Source organism: Salmo salar, chromosome ssa17 (genome assembly GCF_905237065.1).
Source record: "Salmo salar chromosome ssa17, Ssal_v3.1, whole genome shotgun sequence".
Classification (NCBI taxonomy): domain Eukaryota; kingdom Metazoa; phylum Chordata; class Actinopteri; order Salmoniformes; family Salmonidae; genus Salmo; species Salmo salar.
The window spans coordinates 20,699,069-20,720,000 of NC_059458.1; the positions used below are offsets into that span (position 1 = coordinate 20,699,069).

General features: G+C 44.5%; 9 non-coding genes across 9 annotated transcripts; all 9 read right to left on the reverse strand.

Moving 5' to 3' along the window:
* Positions 1–2,495: 2,495 nt before the first annotated feature.
* Positions 2,496–2,568, reverse strand: trnar-ccu (transfer RNA arginine (anticodon CCU)). The gene has a single exon. It is a non-coding gene; the product is annotated as a tRNA-Arg (tRNA).
* A 681-nt stretch (positions 2,569–3,249) lies between these two features.
* On the reverse strand, positions 3,250–3,321 carry trnat-cgu (transfer RNA threonine (anticodon CGU)). Its single transcript has one exon. It is a non-coding gene; the product is annotated as a tRNA-Thr (tRNA).
* A 2,708-nt stretch (positions 3,322–6,029) lies between these two features.
* Positions 6,030–6,101, reverse strand: trnai-gau (transfer RNA isoleucine (anticodon GAU)). The gene has a single exon. It is a non-coding gene; the product is annotated as a tRNA-Ile (tRNA).
* Positions 6,102–8,601: 2,500 nt separating this feature from the next.
* Positions 8,602–8,674, reverse strand: trnar-ccu (transfer RNA arginine (anticodon CCU)). Its single transcript has one exon. It is a non-coding gene; the product is annotated as a tRNA-Arg (tRNA).
* Positions 8,675–11,375: 2,701 nt separating this feature from the next.
* Positions 11,376–11,448, reverse strand: trnar-ccu (transfer RNA arginine (anticodon CCU)). Its single transcript has one exon. It is a non-coding gene; the product is annotated as a tRNA-Arg (tRNA).
* A 2,136-nt stretch (positions 11,449–13,584) lies between these two features.
* trnar-ccu (transfer RNA arginine (anticodon CCU)) lies at positions 13,585–13,657 on the reverse strand. The gene has a single exon. It is a non-coding gene; the product is annotated as a tRNA-Arg (tRNA).
* A 2,069-nt stretch (positions 13,658–15,726) lies between these two features.
* On the reverse strand, positions 15,727–15,798 carry trnav-cac (transfer RNA valine (anticodon CAC)). The gene has a single exon. It is a non-coding gene; the product is annotated as a tRNA-Val (tRNA).
* Positions 15,799–18,018: 2,220 nt separating this feature from the next.
* trnar-ccu (transfer RNA arginine (anticodon CCU)) lies at positions 18,019–18,091 on the reverse strand. The gene has a single exon. It is a non-coding gene; the product is annotated as a tRNA-Arg (tRNA).
* Positions 18,092–19,677: 1,586 nt separating this feature from the next.
* On the reverse strand, positions 19,678–19,750 carry trnar-ccu (transfer RNA arginine (anticodon CCU)). The gene has a single exon. It is a non-coding gene; the product is annotated as a tRNA-Arg (tRNA).
* Positions 19,751–20,932: the final 1,182 nt, after the last annotated feature.

Below are 20,932 nucleotides of genomic sequence, written 5' to 3' on the forward strand. Positions count from 1 at the left end.
TGCAGAAAAGAGTATGAATCACAATCCATGGCTTAGGAGGCCAGTGTCTCAGGCCATTGGTGTACTGCGAAATCCTTTTCACCTATACGAACTGATAGAAGCAATAAAAAAAATGTGTAACAGAAGGCACTTACACATGCCCATGATATAGAGAAAAAAATTAATTGTTCGAACTTCATTGCTAAAAATACACTGTTTAGCAGAGGATGGTTTCGATCCATCGACCTCTGGGTTATGGGCCCAGCACGCTTCCGCTGCTCCACTCTGCTTTCAAACACTCTGTGAAAAGAGTAGGAATCACAATCCATGGCTTAGGAGGCCAGTGTCTCTGGCCAATGGTGTACTGCTAAATCCTTTTAACCTATACCAACTGATAGAAGCAGTAAAAAAAATGTGTAACGGAAGGCACTGACACATGCCCATGCTATAGTGAGAAAAAAAAATGTGTTCACACTTCATTGCTAGAAATTAATTGTTTAGCAGAGGATGGGTTCAATCCATCGAACTCTGGGTTGTGTGCCCAGCACGCTTCCGCTGCGCCACTCTGCTTTTAGACACTCCAGAAAAGAGTAAGACTCACAATCCATGGTTTAGGAGGCCAGTGTCTTAGGCCACTGGGGTACTGTGAAATCCTTTTCACCTATACGAACTGATAGAAGCAGTAAAAAAAATGTGTAACGGAAGGCACTTACACATGCCCATGATATAGAGAAAAATTTTATTGTTCGCACTTCATTGCTAAAATAAACTGTTTAGCAGAGGATGGTTTCGATCCATCGACCTCTGGGTTATGGGCCCAGCACGCTTCCGCTGCGCCACTCTGCTTTCGACCACACCATGAAAAGAGTAGGAATCACAATCCATGGCTTAGGAGGCCAGTGTCTCTGGCCACTGGTGTACTGCGAAATCCTTTTCACCTATACGAACAGATAGAAGCAGTAAAAAAAATGTGTAACGGAAGGCACTGACACATGCCCATGCTATAGCGAGAAAATAAAATGTGTTCACACTTCATTGCTAGAAATAAACTGTTTAGCAGAGGATGGTTTCGATCCATCAACCTCTGGGTTATGGGCCCAGCACGCTTCCGCTGCGCCACTCTGCTTTTAGCCACTCCAGAAAAGAGTAAGACTCACAATCCATGGCTTAGGAGGCCAGTGTCTTAGGCCACTGGGGTACTGTGAAATCCTTTTCACCTATACGAACAGATAGAAGCAGTAAAAAAAATGTGTTACGGAAGGCACTGACACATGCCCATGCTATAGCGAGAAAATAAAATGTGTTCACACTTCATTGCTAGAAATAAACTGTTTAGCAGAGGATGGTTTCGATCCATCAACCTCTGGGTTATGGGCCCAGCACGCTTCCGCTGCGCCACTCTGCTTTCAACCACTGCAGAAAAGAGTAAGACCCACAATCCATGGCTTAGGAGGCCAGTGTCTTAGGCCACTGGGGTACTGTGAAATCCTTTTGACCTATACGAACTGATAGAAGCAGTAAAAATAAGGTGTAACGGAAGGCACTTACACATGCCCATGATATAGAGAATTTTTTTTATTGTTCTCACTTCATTGCTAAAAATAAACTGTTTAGCAGAGGATGGTTTCGATCCATCGACCTCTGGGTTATGGGCCCAGCACGCTCCGCTGCGCCACTCTGCTTTCAACCACTCCAGAAAAGAGTAAGACCCACAATCCATGGCTTAGGAGGCCAGTGTCTTAGGCCACTGGGGTACTGTGAAATCCTTTTCACCTATACGAACTGATAGAAGCAGTAAAAAAATGTGTAACGGAAGGCACTTACACATGCCCATGATATAGAGAAAAAATTATTGTTCGCACTTCATTGCTAAAAATAAACTGTTTAGCAGAGGATGGTTTCGATCCATCGACCTCTGGGTTATGGGCCCAGCACGCTACCGCTGCGCCACTCTGCTTTTAGACTATGCAGAAAAGAGTAGGAATCACAATCCATGGCTTAGGAGGCCAGTGTCTCAGGCCACTGGTGTACTGCGAAATCCTTTTCACCTATACGAACTGATAGAAGCAGTAAAAAAAGGTGTAACGGAAGGCACTTACACATGCCCATGATATAGAGAAAAAATTAATTGTTCGCACTTCATTGCTAAAAATAAGCTGTTTAGCAGAGGATGGTTTCGATCCATCGACCTCTGGGTTATGGGCCCAGCACGCTCCGCTGCGCCACTCTGCTTTCAACCACTGCAGAAAAGAGTAAGACCCACAATCCATGGCTTATGATGCCAGTGTCTTAGGCCACTGGGGTACTGTGAAATCGTTTTCACCTATACGAACTGATAGAAGCAGTAAAAAAAATGTGTAACGGAAGGCACTTACACATGCCCATGATATAGAGAAAAAAAATTATTGTTCGCACTTCATTGCTAAAAATATGCTGTTTAGCAGAGGATGGTTTCGATCCATTGAAGTCTGGGTTATGGGCCCAGCACGCTTCCGCTGCGCCACTCTGCTTTCAAACACCCCAGATGGGACTTGAACCCACAATCACTGGCTTAGGAGGCCAGTGCCTTATCCATTAGGCCACTGGGGCACTGTAGTTCATTTACGACCAGTACAAACTCATTGAAGCAGTAAAAAAAATGTGTAACAGAAGGCACTGACAAATGCCCATGATATAGCAGATTTTTTTTCTTCGCACTTCAATGCTAAAAACAAACTGTTTAGCAGAGGATGGTTTTGATCCATCGACCTCTGGGCCCAGCATGCTTCCGCTGTGCCACTCTGCTTTCAACCACTCCGTGAAAAGAGTAGGAATCACAATCCATGGCTTAGGAGGCCAGTGTCTCTGGCCACTGGGGTACTGTGAAATCCTTTTCACCTATACGAACTGATAGAAGCAGTAAAAAAAATGTGTAACGGAAGGCACTTACACATGCCCATGATATAGAGAAAAAAAATTATTGTTCGCACTTCATTGCTAAAAATAAACAGTTTAGCAGAGGATGGTTTCGATCCATCGACCTCTGGGTTATGGGCCCAGCACGCTTCCGCAGCGCCACTCTGCTTTTAGACTATGCAGAAAAGAGTAGGAATCACAATCCATGGCTTAGGAGGCCAGTGTCTTAGGCCACTGGGGTACTGTGAAATCCTTTTCACCTATACGAACTGATAGAAGCAGTAAAAAAAATGTGTAACGGAAGGCACTTACACATGCCCATGATATAGAGAAAAAAATGTATTGTTCGCACTTCATTGCTAAAAATAAAATGTTTAGCAGAGGATGGTTTCGATCCATCGACCTCTGGGTTACGGGCCCAGCACGCTTCCGCTGCGCCACTCTGCTTTTAGACTATGCAGAAAAGAGTAGGAATCACAATCCATGGCTTAGGAGGCCAGTGTCTCAGGCCACTGGTGTACTGCGAAATCCTTTTCACCTATACGAACTGATAGAAGCAGTAAAAAAAAAGGTGTAACGGAAGGCACTTACACATGCCCATGATATAGAGAAAAAAATTAATTGTTCGCACTTCATTGCTAAAAAAAATCTGTTTAGAAGAGGATGGTTTCGATCCATCGACCTCTGGGTTATGGGCCCAGCACGCTTCCGCTGCGCCACTCTGCTTTCAACCACTCCAGAAAAGAGTAAGACCCACAATCCATGGCTTAGGAGGCCAGTGTCTTAGGCCACTGGGGTACTGTGAAATCCTTTTCACCTATATGAACTGATAGAAGCAGTAAAAAAAAGGTGTAACGGAAGGCACTTACACATGCCCATGATATAGAGAAGAAAATTAATTGTTCGCACTTCATTGCTAAAAATAAGCTGTTTAGCAGAGGATGGCTTCGATCCATCGACCTCTGGGTTATGGGCCCAGCACGCTTCCGCTGCGCCACTTTGCTTTCAACCACTCCAGAAAAGAGTAAGACCCACAATCCATGGCTTAGGAGGCCAGTGTCTTAGGCCACTGGGGTACTGTGAAATCCTTTTCACCTATACGAACTGATAGAAGCAGTAAAAAAAATGTGTAACGGAAGGCACTTACACATGCCCATGACATAGAGAAAAAAAATTATTGTTCGCACTTCATTGCTAAAAATAAACTGTTTAGCAGAGGATGGTTTCGATCCATCGACCTCTGGGTTATGGGCCCAGCACGCTTCCGCTGCGCCACTCTGCTTTCAAACACTCCAGAAAAGAGTAAGACCCACAATCCATGGCTTAGGAGGCCAGTGTCATAGGCCACTGGGGTACTGTGAAATCCTTTTCACCTATACGAACTGATAGAAGCAGTAAAAAAATGTGTAACGGAAGGCACTTACACATGCCCATGATATAGAGAAAAAAATTAATTGTTCGAACTTCATTGCTAAAAATAAGCTGTTTAGCAGAGGATGGTTTCGATCCATCGACCTCTGGGTTATGGGCCCAGCACGCTCCGCTGCGCCACTCTGCTTTCAACAACTCCAGAAAAGAGTAAGACCCACAATCCATGGCTTAGGAGGCCAGTGTCTTAGGCCACTGGGGTACTGTGAAATCCTTTTCACCTATACGAACTGATAGAAGCAGTAAAAAAATGTGTAACGGAAGGCACTTACACATGCCCATGACATAGAGAAAAAAATTATTGTTCGCACTTCATTGCTAAAAATAAACTGTTTAGCAGAGGATGGTTTCGATCCATCGACCTCTGGGTTATGGGCCCAGCACGCTTCCGCTGCGCCACTCTGCTTTTAGACTATACAGAAAAGAGTAGGAATCACAATCCATGTCTTAGGAGGCCAGTGTCTCAGGCCACTGGTGTACTGCGAAATCCTTTTCACCTATACGAACTGATAGAAGCAGTAAAAAAAAAGGTGTAACGGAAGGCACTTACACATGCCCATGATATAGAGAAAAAAAATTATTGTTCGCACTTCATTGCTAAAAGTAAACTGTTTCAGCAGAGGATGGTTTCAATCCATCGACCTCTGGGTTATGGGCCCAGCACGCTTCCTCTGCGCCACTCTGCTTTCAACCACTCCAGAAAAGAGTAAGACCCACAATCCATGGCTTAGGAGGCCAGTGTCTTAGGCCACTGGGGTACTGTGAAATCTTTTTCACCTATACGAACTGATAGAAGCAGTAAAAAAAATGTGTAACGGAAGGCACTTACACATGCCCATGATATAGAGAAAAAAAATTATTGTTCGCACTTCATTGCTAAAAATAAACTGTTTAGCAGAGGATGGTTTCGATCCATCGACCTCTGGGTTATGGGCCCAGCACGGTTCAAATGCGCCACTCTGCTTTCAAACACTCAAGATGGGACTTGAACCCATAATCACTGGCATAGGAGGCCAGTGCCTTATCCATTAGGCCACTGTAGTTCATTTACGACCAGTACAAACTCATTGAAGCAGTAAAAAAAATGTGTAACAGAAGGCATTGACAAATGCCCATGCTAAAGCGAGAAAAAAAAATGTGTTCACACATCATTGCTAGAAATAAACTGTTTAGGAGAGGATGGTTTTGATCCATCAACCTCTGGGTTATGGGCCCAGCACGCTTCCTCTGCGCCACTCTGCTTTCAACCACTCCAGAAAAGAGTAAGACCCACAATCCATGGCTTAGGAGGCCAGTGTCTTAGGCCACTGGTGTACTGTGAAATCTTTTTCACCTATACGAACAGATAGAAGCAGTAAAAAAAATGTGTAACGGAAGGCACTGACACATGCCCATGCTAAAGCGAGAAAAAAAAATGTGTTCACACATCATTGCTAGAAATAAACTGTTTAGGAGAGGATGGTTTTGATCCATCAACCTCTGGGTTATGGGCCCAGCACGCTGCCGCTGCGCCACTCTGCTTTCAGCCACTCCAGAAAAGAGTAAGACCCACAATCCATGGCTCAGGAGGCCAGTGTCATAGGCCACTGGGGTACTGTGAAATCCTTTTCACCTATACGAACTGATAGAAGCAGTAAAAAAAATGTGTAACGGAAGGCACTTACACATGCCCATGATATAGAGAAAAAAATTAATTGTTCGAACTTCATTGCTAAAAATAAGCTGTTTAGCAGAGGATGGTTTCGATCCATCGACCACTGGGTTATCGGCCCAGCACGCTTCCGCTGCGCCACTCTGCTTTTAGACTATGCAGAAAAGAGTAGGAATCACAATCCATGGCTTAGGAGGCCAGTGTCTCAGGCCACTGGTGTACTGCGAAATCCTTTTCACCTATACGAACTGATAGAAGCAGTAAAAAAAAGGTGTAACGGAAGGCACTTACACATGCCCATGATATAGAGAAAAAAATTAATTGTTCGCACTTCATTGCTAAAAATAAGCTGTTTAGCAGAGGATGGTTTCGATCCATCGACCTCTGGGTTATGGGCCCAGCACGCTTCCGCTGCGCCACTCTGCTTTCAACCATTCCAGAAAAGAGTAAGACCCACAATCCATGGCTTAGGAGGCCAGTGTCTTAGGCCACTGGGGTACTGTGAAATCCTTTTCACCTATACGAACTGATAGAAGCAGTAAAAAAAAATGTGTAACGGAAGGCACTTACACATGCCCATGATATAGAGAAAAAAATTAATTGTTCGAACTTCATTGCTAAAAATAAGCTGTTTAGCAGAGGATGGTTTCGATCCATCGACCTCTGGGTTATGGGCCCAGCACGCTTCCTCTGCGCCACTCTGCTTTCAACCACTCCAGAAAAGAGTAAGACCCACAATCCATGGCTTAGGAGGCCAGTGTCTTAGGCCACTGGGGTACTGTGAAATCCTTTTCACCTATACGAACTGATAGAAGCAGTAAAAAAATGTGTAACGGAAGGCACTTACACATGCCCATGATATAGAGAAAAAAATGTATTGTTCGCACTTCATTGCTAAAAATAAACTGTTTAGCAGAGGATGGTTTCGATCCATCGACCTCTGGGTTATGGGCCCAGCACGCTTCCGCTGCGCCACTCTGCTTTTAGACTATACAGAAAAGAGTAGGAATCACAATCCATGTCTTAGGAGGCCAGTGTCTCAGGCCACTGGTGTACTGCGAAATCCTTTTCACCTATACGAACTGATAGAAGCAGTAAAAAAAAAGGTGTAACGGAAGGCACTTACACATGCCCATGATATAGAGAAAAAAAATTATTGTTCGCACTTCATTGCTAAAAGTAAACTGTTTCAGCAGAGGATGGTTTCAATCCATCGACCTCTGGGTTATGGGCCCAGCACGCTTCCTCTGCGCCACTCTGCTTTCAACCACTCCAGAAAAGAGTAAGACCCACAATCCATGGCTTAGGAGGCCAGTGTCTTAGGCCACTGGGGTACTGTGAAATCTTTTTCACCTATACGAACTGATAGAAGCAGTAAAAAAAATGTGTAACGGAAGGCACTTACACATGCCCATGATATAGAGAAAAAAAATTATTGTTCGCACTTCATTGCTAAAAATAAACTGTTTAGCAGAGGATGGTTTCGATCCATCGACCTCTGGGTTATGGGCCCAGCACGCTTCAAATGCGCCACTCTGCTTTCAAACACTCAAGATGGGACTTGAACCCATAATCACTGGCATAGGAGGCCAGTGCCTTATCCATTAGGCCACTGTAGTTCATTTACGACCAGTACAAACTCATTGAAGCAGTAAAAAAAATGTGTAACAGAAGGCATTGACAAATGCCCATGATATAGCAGATTTTTTTTCTTCGCACTTCAATGCTAAAAACAAACTGTTTAGCAGCGGATGGTTTCGATCCATCGACCTCTGGGCCCAGCACGCTTCCACTGCGCCACTCTGCTTTCAACCACTCCGTGAAAAGAGTAGGAATCACAATCCATGGCTTAGGAGGCCAGTGTCTCTGGCCACTGGTGTACTGTTAAATCTTTTTCACCTATACGAACAGATAGAAGCAGTAAAAAAAACGTGTAACGGAAGGCACTGACACATGCCCATGCTATAGCGAGAAAAAAAAATGTGTTCACACATCATTGCTAGAAATAAACTGTTTAGCAGAGGATGGTTTCGATCCATCGACCTCTGGGTTATGGGCCCAGCACGCTTCCGCTGCGCCACTCTGTTTTCAACCACTCCAGAAAAGAGTAAGACCCACAATCCATGGTTTAGGAGGCCAGTGTCTTAGGCCACTGGGGTACTGTGAAATCCTTTTCACCTATACGAACTGATAGAAGCAGTAAAAAAAAGGTGTAACGGAAGGCACTTACACATGCCCATGATATAGAGAAAAAAATTATTGTTCGCACTTCATTGCTAAAAATAAACTGTTTAGCAGAGGATGGTTTCGATCCATCGACCTCTGGGTTATGGGCCCAGCACGCTTCCGCTGCGCCACTCTGCTTTTAGACTATGCAGAAAAGAGTAGGAATCACAATCCATGGCTTAGGAGGCCAGTGTCTCAGGCCACTGGTGTACTGCGAAATCCTTTTCACCTATACGAACTGATAGAAGCAGTAAAAAAAAGGTGTAACGGAAGGCACTTACACATGCCCATGATATAGAGAAAAAAATGTATTGTTCGCACTTCATTGCTAAAAATAAACTGTTTAGCAGAGGATGGTTTCGATCCATCGACCTCTGGGTTATGGGCCCAGCACGCTTCCGCTGCGCCATTCTGCTTTCAAACACCCCAGATGGGACTTGAACCCACAATCACTGGCTTAGGAGGCCAGTGCCTTATCCATTAGGCCACTGGGGCACTGTAGTTCATTTATGACCAGTACAAACTCATTGAAGCAGTAAAAAATATGTGTAACAGAAGGCACTGACAAATGCCCATGATATAGCAGATTTCTTTTCTTCGCACTTCAATGCTAAAAACAAACTGTTTAGCAGAGGATGGTTTTGATCCATCGACCTCTGGGCCCAGCACGCTTCCGCTGCGCCACTCTGCTTTCAACCACTCTGTGAAAAGAGTAGGAATCACAATCCATGGCTTAGGAGGCCAGTGTCTCTGGCCACTGGTGTACTGTGAAATCTTTTTCACCTATACGAACAGATAGAAGCAGTAAAAAAAATGTGTAACGGAAGGCACTGACACATGCCCATGCTATAGCGAGAAAAAAAAATGTGTTCACACATCATTGCTAAAAATAAACTGTTTAGCAGAGGATGGTTTCGATCCATCGACCTCTGGGTTATGAGCCCAGCACGCTTCCGCTGCGCCACTCTGCTTTCAACCACTCCAGAAAAGAGTAAGACCCACAATCCATGGCTTAGGAGGCCAGTGTCTCAGGTCACTGGTGTACTGCGAAATCCTTTTCACCTATACGAACTGATAGAAGCAGTAAAAAAAAGGTGTAACGGAAGGCACTTACACATGCCCATGATATAGAGAAAAAAATTTATTGTTCGCACTTCATTGCTAAAAATAAGCTGTTTAGCAGAGGCTGGTTTCGATCCATCGACCTCTGGGTTATGGGCCCAGCACGCTTCCGCTGTGCCACTCTGCTTTCAAACACTCCAGAAAAGAGTAAGACCCACAATCCATGGCTTAGGAGGCCAGTGTCTTAGGCCACTGGGGTACTGTGAATTCCTTTTCACCTATACGAACTGATAGAAGCAGTAAAAAAAATGTGTAACGGAAGGCACTTACACATGCCCATGATATAGAGAAAAAAATTAATTGTTCGAACTTCATTGCTAAAAATAAGCTGTTTAGCAGAGGATGGTTTCGATCCATCGACCTCTGGGTTATGGGCCCAGCACGCTTCCTCTGCGCCACTCTGCTTTCAACCACTCCAGAAAAGAGTAAGACCCACAATCCATGGCTTAGGAGGCCAGTGTCTTAGGCCACTGGGGTACTGTGAAATCCTTTTCACCTATACGAACTGATAGAAGCAGTAAAAAAATGTGTAACGGAAGGCACTTACACATGCCCATGATATAGAGAAAAAATTCATTGTTCGAACTTCATTGCTAAAAATAAGCTGTTTAGCAGAGGATGGTTTCGATCCATCGACCTCTGGGTTATGGGCCCAGCACGCTTCCTCTGCGCCACTCTGCTTTCAACCACTCCAGAAAAGAGTAAGACCCACAATCCATGGCTTAGGAGGCCAGTGTCTTAGGCCACTGGTGTACTGTGAAATCTTTTTCACCTATACGAACAGATAGAAGCAGTAAAAAAAATGTGTAACGGAAGGCACTGACACATGCCCATGATATAGAGAAAAAAATTTATTGTTCGCACTTCATTGCTAAAAATAAGCTGTTTAGCAGAGGCTGGTTTCGATCCATCGACCTCTGGGTTATGGGCCCAGCACGCTTCCGCTGTGCCACTCTGCTTTCAAACACTCCAGAAAAGAGTAAGACCCACAATCCATGGCTTAGGAGGCCAGTGTCTTAGGCCACTGGGGTACTGTGAATTCCTTTTCACCTATACGAACTGATAGAAGCAGTAAAAAAAATGTGTAACGGAAGGCACTTACACATGCCCATGATATAGAGAAAAAAATTAATTGTTCGAACTTCATTGCTAAAAATAAGCTGTTTAGCAGAGGATGGTTTCGATCCATCGACCTCTGGGTTATGGGCCCAGCACGCTTCCTCTGCGCCACTCTGCTTTCAACCACTCCAGAAAAGAGTAAGACCCACAATCCATGGCTTAGGAGGCCAGTGTCTTAGGCCACTGGGGTACTGTGAAATCCTTTTCACCTATACGAACTGATAGAAGCAGTAAAAAAATGTGTAACGGAAGGCACTTACACATGCCCATGATATAGAGAAAAAAAATTATTGTTCAAACTTCATTGCTAAAAATAAACTGTTTAGCAGAGGATGGTTTCGATCCATCGACCTCTGGGTTATGGGCCCAGCACGCTTCCGCTGCGCCACTCTGCTTTTAGACTATGCAGAAAAGAGTAGGAATCACAATCCATGTCTTAGGAGGCCAGTGTCTCAGGCCACTGGTGTACTGCGAAATCCTTTTCACCTATACGAACTGATAGAAGCAGTAAAAAAAGGTGTAACGGAAGGCACTTACACATGCCCATGATATAGAGAAAAAAATTATTGTTCGCACTTCATTGCTAAAAATAAACTGTTTAGCAGAGGATGGTTTCGATCCATCGACCTCTGGGTTATGAGCCCAGCACGCTTCCGCTGCGCCACTCTGTTTTCAACCACTCCAGAAAAGAGTAAGACCCACAATCCATGGCTTAGGAGGCCAGTGTCTTAGGCCACTGGGGTACTGTGAAATCCTTTTCACCTATACGAACTGATAGAAGCAGTAAAAAAAATGTGTAACGGAAGGCACTTACACATGCCCATGATATAGAGAAAAAAAATTATTGTTCGCACTTCATTGCTAAAAATAAACTGTTTAGCAGAGGATGGTTTCGATCCATCGACCTCTGGGTTATGGGCCCAGCACGCTTCCGCTGCGCCATTCTGCTTTCAAACTCCCCAGATGGGATTTGAACCCACAATCACTGGCTTAGGAGGCCAGTGCCTTATCCATTAGGCCACTGGGGCACTGTAGTTCATTTATGACCAGTACAAACTCATTGAAGCAGTAAAAAATATGTGTAACAGAAGGCACTGACAAATGCCCATGATATAGCAGATTTTTTTTCTTCGCACTTCAATGCTAAAAACAAACTGTTTAGCAGAGGATGGTTTTGATCCATCGACCTCTGGGCCCAGCACGCTTCCGCTGCGCCACTCTGCTTTCAACCACTCTGTGAAAAGAGTAGGAATCTCAATCCATGGCTTAGGAGGCCAGTGTCTCTGGTCACTGGTGTACTGTGAAATCTTTTTCACCTATACGAACAGATAGAAGCAGTAAAAAAAATGTGTAACGGAAGGCACTGACACATGCCCATGCTATAGCGAGAAAAAAAAATGTTTCACACATCATTGCTAAAAATAAACTGTTTAGCAGAGGATGGTTTCGATCCATCGACCTCTGGGTTATGAGCCCAGCACGCTTCCGCTGCGCCACTCTGCTTTCAACCACTCCAGAAAAGAGTAAGACCCACAATCCATGGCTTAGGAGGCCAGTGTCTTAGGCCACTGGGGTACTGTGAAATTCTTTTCACCTATACGAACTGATAGAAGCAGTAAAAAAAATGTGTAACTGAAGGCACTTACACATGCCCATGATATAGAGAAAAATAATTATTGTTCGCACTTCATTGCTAAAAATAAACTGTTTAGCAGAGGATGGTTTCGATCCATCGACCTCTGGGTTATGGGCCCAGCACGCCTCCGCTGCGCCACTCTGCTTTTAGACTATGCCGAAAAGAGTAGGAATCACAATCCATGGCTTAGGAGGCCAGTGTCTCAGGTCACTGGTGTACTGCGAAATCCTTTTCACCTATACGAACTGATAGAAGCAGTAAAAAAAAGGTGTAACGGAAGGCACTTACACATGCCCATGATATAGAGAAAAAAATTAATTGTTCGCACTTCATTGCTAAAAATAAGCTGTTTAGCAGAGGCTGGTTTCGATCCATCGACCTCTGGGTTATGGGCCCAGCACGCTTCCGCTGCGCCACTCTGCTTTCAAACACTCCAGAAAAGAGTAAGACCCACAATCCATGGCTTAGGAGGCCAGTGTCTTAGGCCACTGGGGTACTGTGAAATCCTTTTCACCTATACGAACTGATAGAAGCAGTAAAAAAAATGTGTAACGGAAGGCACTTACACATGCCCATGATATAGAGAAAAAAATTAATTGTTCGAACTTCATTGCTAAAAATAAGATGTTTAGCAGAGGATGGTTTCGATCATTTGACCTCTGGGTTATGGGCCCAGCACGCTTCCGCTGCGCCACTCTGCTTTCAACGACTCCAGAAAAGAGTAAGACCCACAATCCATGGCTTAGGAGGCCAGTGTCTTAGGCCACTGGGGTACTGTGAAATCCTTTTCACCTATACGAACTGATAGAAGCAGTAAAAAAAATGTGTAACGGAAGGCACTTACACATGCCCATGATATAGAGAAAAAAATGTATTGTTCGCACTTCATTGCTAAAAATAAACTGTTTAGCAGAGGATGGTTTCGATCCATCGACCTCTGGGTTATGGGCCCAGCACGCTTCCGCTGCGCCACTCTGCTTTCAACCACTGCAGAAAAGAGTAAGACCCACAATCCATGGCTTAGGAGGCCAGTGTCTTAGGCCACTGGGGTACTGTGAAATCGTTTTCACCTATACGAACTGATAGAAGCAGTAAAAAAAATGTGTAACGGAAGGCACTTACACATGCCCATGATATAGAGAAAAAAATTAATTGTTCGAACTTCATTGCTAAAAATAAGCTGTTTAGCAGAGGATGGTTTCGATCCATCGACCTCTGGGTTATGGGCCCAGCACGCTTCCGCTGCGCCACTCTGCAGAAAAGAGTAGGAATCACAATCCATGTCTTAGGAGGCCAGTGTCTCAGGCCACTGGTGTACTGCGATATCCTTTTCACCTATACGAACTGATAGAAGCAGTAAAAAAAATGTGTAACGGAAGGCACTTACACATGCCCATGATATAGAGAAAAAAAAATTTTGTTCGCACTTCATTGCTAAAAATAAACTGTTTAGCAGAGGATGGTTTCGATCCATCGACCTCTGGGTTATGGGCCCAGCACGCTTCCGCTGCGCCACTCTGCTTTCAAACACCCCAGATGGGACTTGAACCCACAATCACTGGCTTAGGAGGCCAGTGCCTTATCCATTAGGCCACTGGGGCACTGTAGTTCATTTACGACCAGTACAAACTCATTGAAGCAGTAAAAAAAATGTGTAACAGAAGGCACTGACAAATGCCCATGATATAGCAGATTTTTTTCTTCGCACTTCAATGCTAAAAACAAACTGTTTAGCAGAGGATGGTTTTGATCCATCGACCTCTGGGCCCAGCACGCTTCCGCTGCGCCACTCTGCTTTCAACCACTCTGTGAAAAGAGTAGGAATCACAATCCATGGCTTAGGAGGCCAGTGTCTCTGGCCACTGGTGTACTGTGAAATCTTTTTCACCTATACGAACAGATAGAAGCAGTAAAAAAATGTGTAACGGAAGGCACTGACACATGCCCATGCTATAGCGAGAAAAAAAAATGTGTTCACACATCATTGCTAGAAATAAACTGTTTAGCAGAGGATGGTTTCGATCCATCGACCTCTGGGTTATGAGCCCAGCACGCTTCCGCTGCGCCACTCTGTTTTCAACCACTCCAGAAAAGAGTAAGACCCACAATCCATGGCTTAGGAGGCCAGTGTCTTAGGCCACTGGGGTACTGTGAAATCCTTTTCACCTATACGAACTGATAGAAGCAGTAAAAAAAATGTGTAACGGAAGGCACTTACACATGCCCATGATATAGAGAAAAAAATTATTGTTCGCACTTCATTGCTAAAAATAAACTGTTTAGCAGAGGATTGTTTCGATCCATCGACCTCTGGGTTATGGGCCCAGCACGCTTCCGCTGCGCCACTCTGCTTTTAGACTATGCAGAAAAGAATAGGAATCACAATCCATGACTTAGGAGGCCAGTGTCTCAGGCCACTGGTGTACTGCGAAATCCTTTTCACCTATACGAACTGATAGAAGCAGTAAAAAAAAGGTGTAACGGAAGGCACTTACACATGCCCATGATATAGAGAAAAAAAATTATTGTTCGCACTTCATTGCTAAAAATAAACAGTTTAGCAGAGGATGGTTTCGATCCATCGACCTCTGGGTTATGAGCCCAGCACGCTTCCGCTGCGCCACTCTGTTTTCAACCACTCCAGAAAAGAGTAAGACCCACAATCCATGGCTTAGGAGGCCAGTGTCTTAGGCCACTGGGGTACTGTGAAATCCTTTTCACCTATACGAACTGATAGAAGCAGTAAAAAAAATGTGTAACGGAAGGCACTTACACATGCCCATGATATAGAGAAAAAAATGTATTGTTCGCACTTCATTGCTAAAAATAAACTGTTTAGCAGAGGATGGTTTCGATCCATCGACCTCTGGGTTATGGGCCCAGCACGCTTCCGCTGCGCCACTGTGCTTTTAGACTATGCAGAAAAGAGTAGGAATCACAATCCATGTCTTAGGAGGCCAGTGTCTCAGGCCACTGGTGTACTGCGAAATCCTTTTCACCTATACGAACTGATAGAAGCAGTAAAAAAAAGGTGTAACGGAAGGCACTTACACATGCCCATGATATAGAGAAAAAAAATTATTGTTCGCACTTCATTGCTAAAAATAAACTGTTTAGCAGAGGATGGTTTCGATCCATCGACCTCTGGGTTATGGGCCCAGCACGCTTACGCTGCGCCACTCTGCTTTTAGACTATGCAGAAAAGAGTAGGAATCACAATCCATGGATTAGGAGGCCAGTGTCTCAGGCCACTGGTGTACTGCGAAATCCTTTTCACCTATACGAACTGATAGAAGCAGTAAAAAAAAGGTGTAACGGAAGGCACTTACACATGCCCATGATATAGAGAAAAAAAAATATTGTTCGCACTTCATTGCTAAAAATAAACTGTTTAGCAGAGGATGGTTTCGATCCATCGACCTCTGGGTTATGGGCCCAGCACGCTTCAGCTGCGCCACTGTGCTTTCAGATGCGGCAGAAAAGAGTAGGAATCACAATCCATGGCTTAGGAGGCCAGTGTCTCAGGCCACTGGTGTACTGCGAAATCCTTTTCACCTATACGAACTGATAGAAGCAGTAAAAAAAAGGTGTAACGGAAGGCACTTACACATGCCCATGATATAGAGAAAAAAATTAATTGTTCGCACTTCATTGCTAAAAATAAGCTGTTTAGCAGAGGATGGTTTCGATCCATCGACCTCTGGGTTGTGGGCCCAGCACGCTTCCGCTGCGCCACTCTGCTTTCAACCACTCCAGAAAAGAGTAAGACCCACAATCCATGGCTTAGGAGGCCAGTGTCTTAGGCCACTGGGGTACTGTGAAATCCTTTTCACCTATACGAACTGATAGAAGCAGTAAAAAAAATGTGTAACGGAAGGCACTTACACATGCCCATGATATAGAGAAAAAAAATTATTGTTCGCACTTCATTGCTAAAAATAAACTGTTTAGCAGAGGATGGTTTCGATCCATCGACCTCTGGGTTATGGGCCCAGCACGCTTCCGCTGCGCCACTCTGCTTTCAACCACTCCAGGAAAGAGTAAGACCCACAATCCATGGCTTAGGAGGCCAGTGTCTTAGGCCACTGGGGTACTGTGAAATCCTTTTCACCTATACGAACTGATAGAAGCAGTAAAAAAAATGTGTAACGGAAGGCACTTACACATGCCCATGATATAGAGAAAAAAAAAAAAATTTCGCACTTCATTGCTAAAAATAAACTGTTTAGCAGAGGATGGTTTCGATCCATCGACCTCTGGGTTATGGGCCCAGCACGCTTCCGCTGCGCCACTCTGCTTTTAGACTATGCAGAAAAGAGTAGGAATCACAATCCATGTCTTAGGAGGCCAGTGTCTCAAGCCACTGGGGTACTGTGAAATCCTTTTCACCTATACGAACTGATAGAAGCAGTAAAAAAAAGGTGTAACGGAAGGCACTTACACATGCCCATGATATAGAGAAAAAAATTATTGTTCGCACTTCATTGCTAAAAATAAACTGTTTAGCAGAGGGTGGTTTCGATCCATCGACCTCTGGGTTACGGGCCCATCACGCTTCCGCTACGCCACTCTGCTTTCAAACACCCCAGATGGGACTAGAACCCACAATCCATGGCTTAGGAGGCCAGTGTCTTAGGCCACTGGGGTACTGTGAAATCCTTTTCACCTATACGAACTGATAGAAGCAGTAAAAAAAGGTGTAACGGAAGGCACTTACACATGATATAGAGAAAAAAAATTATTGTTCGCACTTCATTGCTAAAAATAAACAGTTTAGCAGAGGATGGTTTCGATCCATCGACCTCTGGGTTATGGGCCCAGCACGCTTCCGCTGCGCCACTCTGCTTTCAACCACTCTGTGAAAAGAGTAGGAATCACAATCCATGGCTTAGGAGGCCAGTGTCTCTGGCCACTGGTGTACTGTGAAATCTTTTTCACCTATACGAACAGATAGAAGCAGTAAAAAAAATGTGTAACGGAAGGCACTGACACATGCCCATGCTATAGCGAGAAAAAAAAATGTGTTCACACATCATTGCTAGAAATAAACTGTTTAGCAGAGGATGGTTTCGATCCATCGACCTCTGGGTTATGAGCCCAGCACGCTCCGCTGCGCCACTCTGTTTTCAACCACTCCAGAAAAGAGTAAGACCCACAATCCATGGCTTAGGAGGCCAGTGTCTTAGGCCACTGGGGTACTGTGAAATCCTTTTCACCTATACGAACTGATAGAAGCAGTAAAAAAAATGTGTAACGGAAGGCACTTACACATGCCCATGATATAGAAAAAAAAATTATTGTTCGCACTTCATTGCTAAAAATAAACTGTTTAGCAGAGGATGGTTTCGATCCATCGACATCTGGGTTATGGGCCCAGCACGCTTCCGCTGCGCCACTCTGCTTTTAGACTATGCAGAAAAGAATAGGAATCACAATCCATGGCTTAGGAGGCCAGTGTCTCAGGCCACTGGTGTACTGCGAAATCCTTTTCACCTATACGAACTGATAGAAGCAGTAAAAAAAAATGTGTAACGGAAGGCACTTACACATGCCCATGATATAGAGAAAAAAATTATTGTTCGCACTTCATTGCTAAAAATAAACAGTTTAGCAGAGGATGGTTTCGATCCATCGACCTCAGGGTTATGGGCCCAGCACGCTTCCGCTGCGCCACTCTGTTTTCAACCACTCCAGAAAAGAGTAAGACCCACAATCCATGGCTTAGGAGGCCAGTGTCTTAGGCCACTGGGGTACTGTGAAATCCTTTTCACCTATACGAACTGATAGAAGCAGTAAAAAAAGGTGTAACGGAAGGCACTTACACATGCCCATGATATAGAGAAAAAAATTATTGTTCGCACTTCATTGCTAAAAATAAACTGTTTAGCAGAGGATGGTTTCGATCCATCGACCTCTGGGTTATGGGCCCAGCACGCTTCCGCTGCGCCACTCTGCTTTCAAACACCCCAGATGGGACTTGAACCCACAATCACTGGCTTAGGAGGCCAGTGCCTTATCCATTAGGCCACTGGGGCACTGTAGACCGTTTACGACCAGTACAAACTCATTGAAGCAGTAAAAAAATGTGTAACAGAAGGCACTGACACATGCCCATGATATAGCAGATTTTTTTTCTTCGCACTTCAATGCTAAAAACAAACTGTTTAGCAGAGGATGGTTTTGATCCATTGACCTCTGGGCCCAGCACGCTTCGCTGCGCCACTCTGCTTTCAACCACTCTGTGAAAAGAGTAGGAATCACAATCCATGGCTTAGGAGGCCAGTGTCTCTGGCCACTGGTGTACTGTGAAATCTTTGTCACCTATACGAACAGATAGAAGCAGTAAAAAAATGTGTAACGGAAGGCACTGACACATGCCCATGCTATAGCGAGAAAAAAAATGTGTTCACACATCATTGCTAGAAATAAACTGTTTAGCAGAGGATGGTTTCGATCCATCGACCTCTGGGTTATGAGCCCAGCACGCTTCCGCTGCGCTACTCTGTTTTCAACCACTCCAGAAAAGAGTAAGACCCACAATCCATGGCTTAGGAGGCCAGTGTCTTAGGCCACTGGGGTACTGTGAAATCCTTTTCACCTATACGAACTGATAGAAGCAGTAAAAAAATGTGTAACGGAAGGCACTTACACATGCCCATGATATAGAGAAAAAAATTATTGTTCGCACTTCATTGCTAAAAATAAACTGTTTAGCAGAGGATGGTTTCGATCCATCGACCTCTGGGTTATGGGCCCAGAACGCTTCCGCTGCGCCACTCTGCTTTTAGACTATGCAGAAAAGAGTAGGAATCACAATCCATGGCTTAGGAGGCCAGTGTCTCAGGCCACTGGTGTACTGCGAAATCCTTTTCACCTACACGAACTGATAGAAGCAGTAAAAAAAGGTGTAACGGAAGGCACTTACACATGCCCATGATATAGAGGAAAAAAAAATATTTTTCGCACTTCATTGCTAAAAATAAACTGTTTAGCAGAGGATGGTTTCGATCCATCGACCTCTGGGTTATGGGCCCAGCACGCTTCCGCTGCGCCACTCTGCTTTTAGACTATGCAGAAAAGAGTAGGAATCACAATCCATGTCTTAGGAGGCCAGTGTCTCAAGCCACTGGGGTACAGTGAAATCCTTTTCACCTATACGAACTGATAGAAGCAGTAAAAAAAAGGTGTAACGGAAGGCACTTACACATGCCCATGATATAGAGAAAAAAAATTATTGTTCGCACTTCATTGCTAAAAATAAACTGTTTAGCAGAGGGTGGTTTCGATCCATCGACCTCTGGGTTACGGGCCCATCACGCTTCCGCTACGCCACTCTGCTTTCAAACACCCCAGATGGGACTTGAACCCACAATCCATGGCTTAGGAGGCCAGTGTCTTAGGCCACTGGGGTACTGTGAAATCCTTTTCACCTATACGAACTGATAGAAGCAGTAAAAAAAATGTGTAACGGAAGGCACTTACACATGCCCATGATATAGAGAAAAAAATTATTGTTCGCACTTCATTGCTAAAAATAAACTGTTTAGCAGAGGATGGTTTCGATCCATCGACCTCTGGGTTATGGGCCCAGCACGCTCCGCTGCGCCACTCTGCTTTCAAACACCCCAGATGGGACTTGAACCCACAATCACTGGCTTAGGAGGCCAGTGCCTTATCCATTAGGCCACTGGGGGACTGTAGTTCATTTATGACCAGTACAAACTCATTGAAGCAGTAAAAAAAATGTGTAACAGAAGGCACTGACAAATGCCCATGATATAGCAGATTTTTTTTCTTCGCACTTCAATGCTAAAAACAAACTGTTTAGCAGAGGATGGTTTTGATCCATCGACCTCTGGGCCCAGCACGCTTCCGCTGCGCCACTCTGCTTTCAACCACTCTGTGAAAAGAGTAGGAATCACAATCCATGGCTTAGGAAGCCAGTGTCTCTGGCCACTGGTGTACTGTGAAATCTTTTTCACCTATACGAACAGATAGAAGCAGTAAAAAAAATGTGTAACGGAAGGCACTGACACATGCCCATGCTATAGCGAGAAAAAAAAATGTGTTCACACATCATTGCTAAAAATAAACTGTTTAGCAGAGGATGGTTTCGATCCATCGACCTCTGGGTTATGAGCCCAGCACGCTTCCGCTGCGCCACTCTGTTTTCAAACACTCCAGAAAAGAGTAAGACCCACAATCCATGGCTTAGGAGGCCAGTGTCTTAGGCCACTGGGGTACTGTGAAATCCTTTTCACCTATACGAACTGATAGAAGCAGTAAAAAAAATGTGTAACGGAAGGCACTTACACATGCCCATGATATAGAGAAAAAAAATTATTGTTCGCACTTCATTGCTAAAAATAAATTGTTTAGCAGAGGATGGTTTCGATCCATCGACCTCTGGGTTATGGGCCCAGCACGCTTCCGCTGCGCCACTCTGCTTTTAGACTATGCAGAAAAGAGTAGGAATCACAATCCATGTCTTAGGAGGCCAGTGTCTCAGGCCACTGGTGTACTGCGAAATCCTTTTCACCTATACGAACTGATAGAAGCAGTAAAAAAAAGGTGTAACGGAAGGCACTTACACATGCCCATGATATAGAGAAAAAAATATTGTTCGCACTTCATTGCTAAAAATAAACTGTTTAGCAGAGGATGGTTTCGATCCATCGACCTCTGGGTTATGGGCCCAGCACGCTTCCGCTGCGCCACTCTGCTTTTAGACTATGCAGAAAAGAGTAGGAATCACAATCCATGGTTTAGGAGGCCAGTGTCTCAGGCCACTGGTGTACTGCGAAATCCTTTTCACCTATACGAACTGATAGAAGCAGTAAAAAAAAGGTGTAACGGAAGGCACTTACACATGCCCA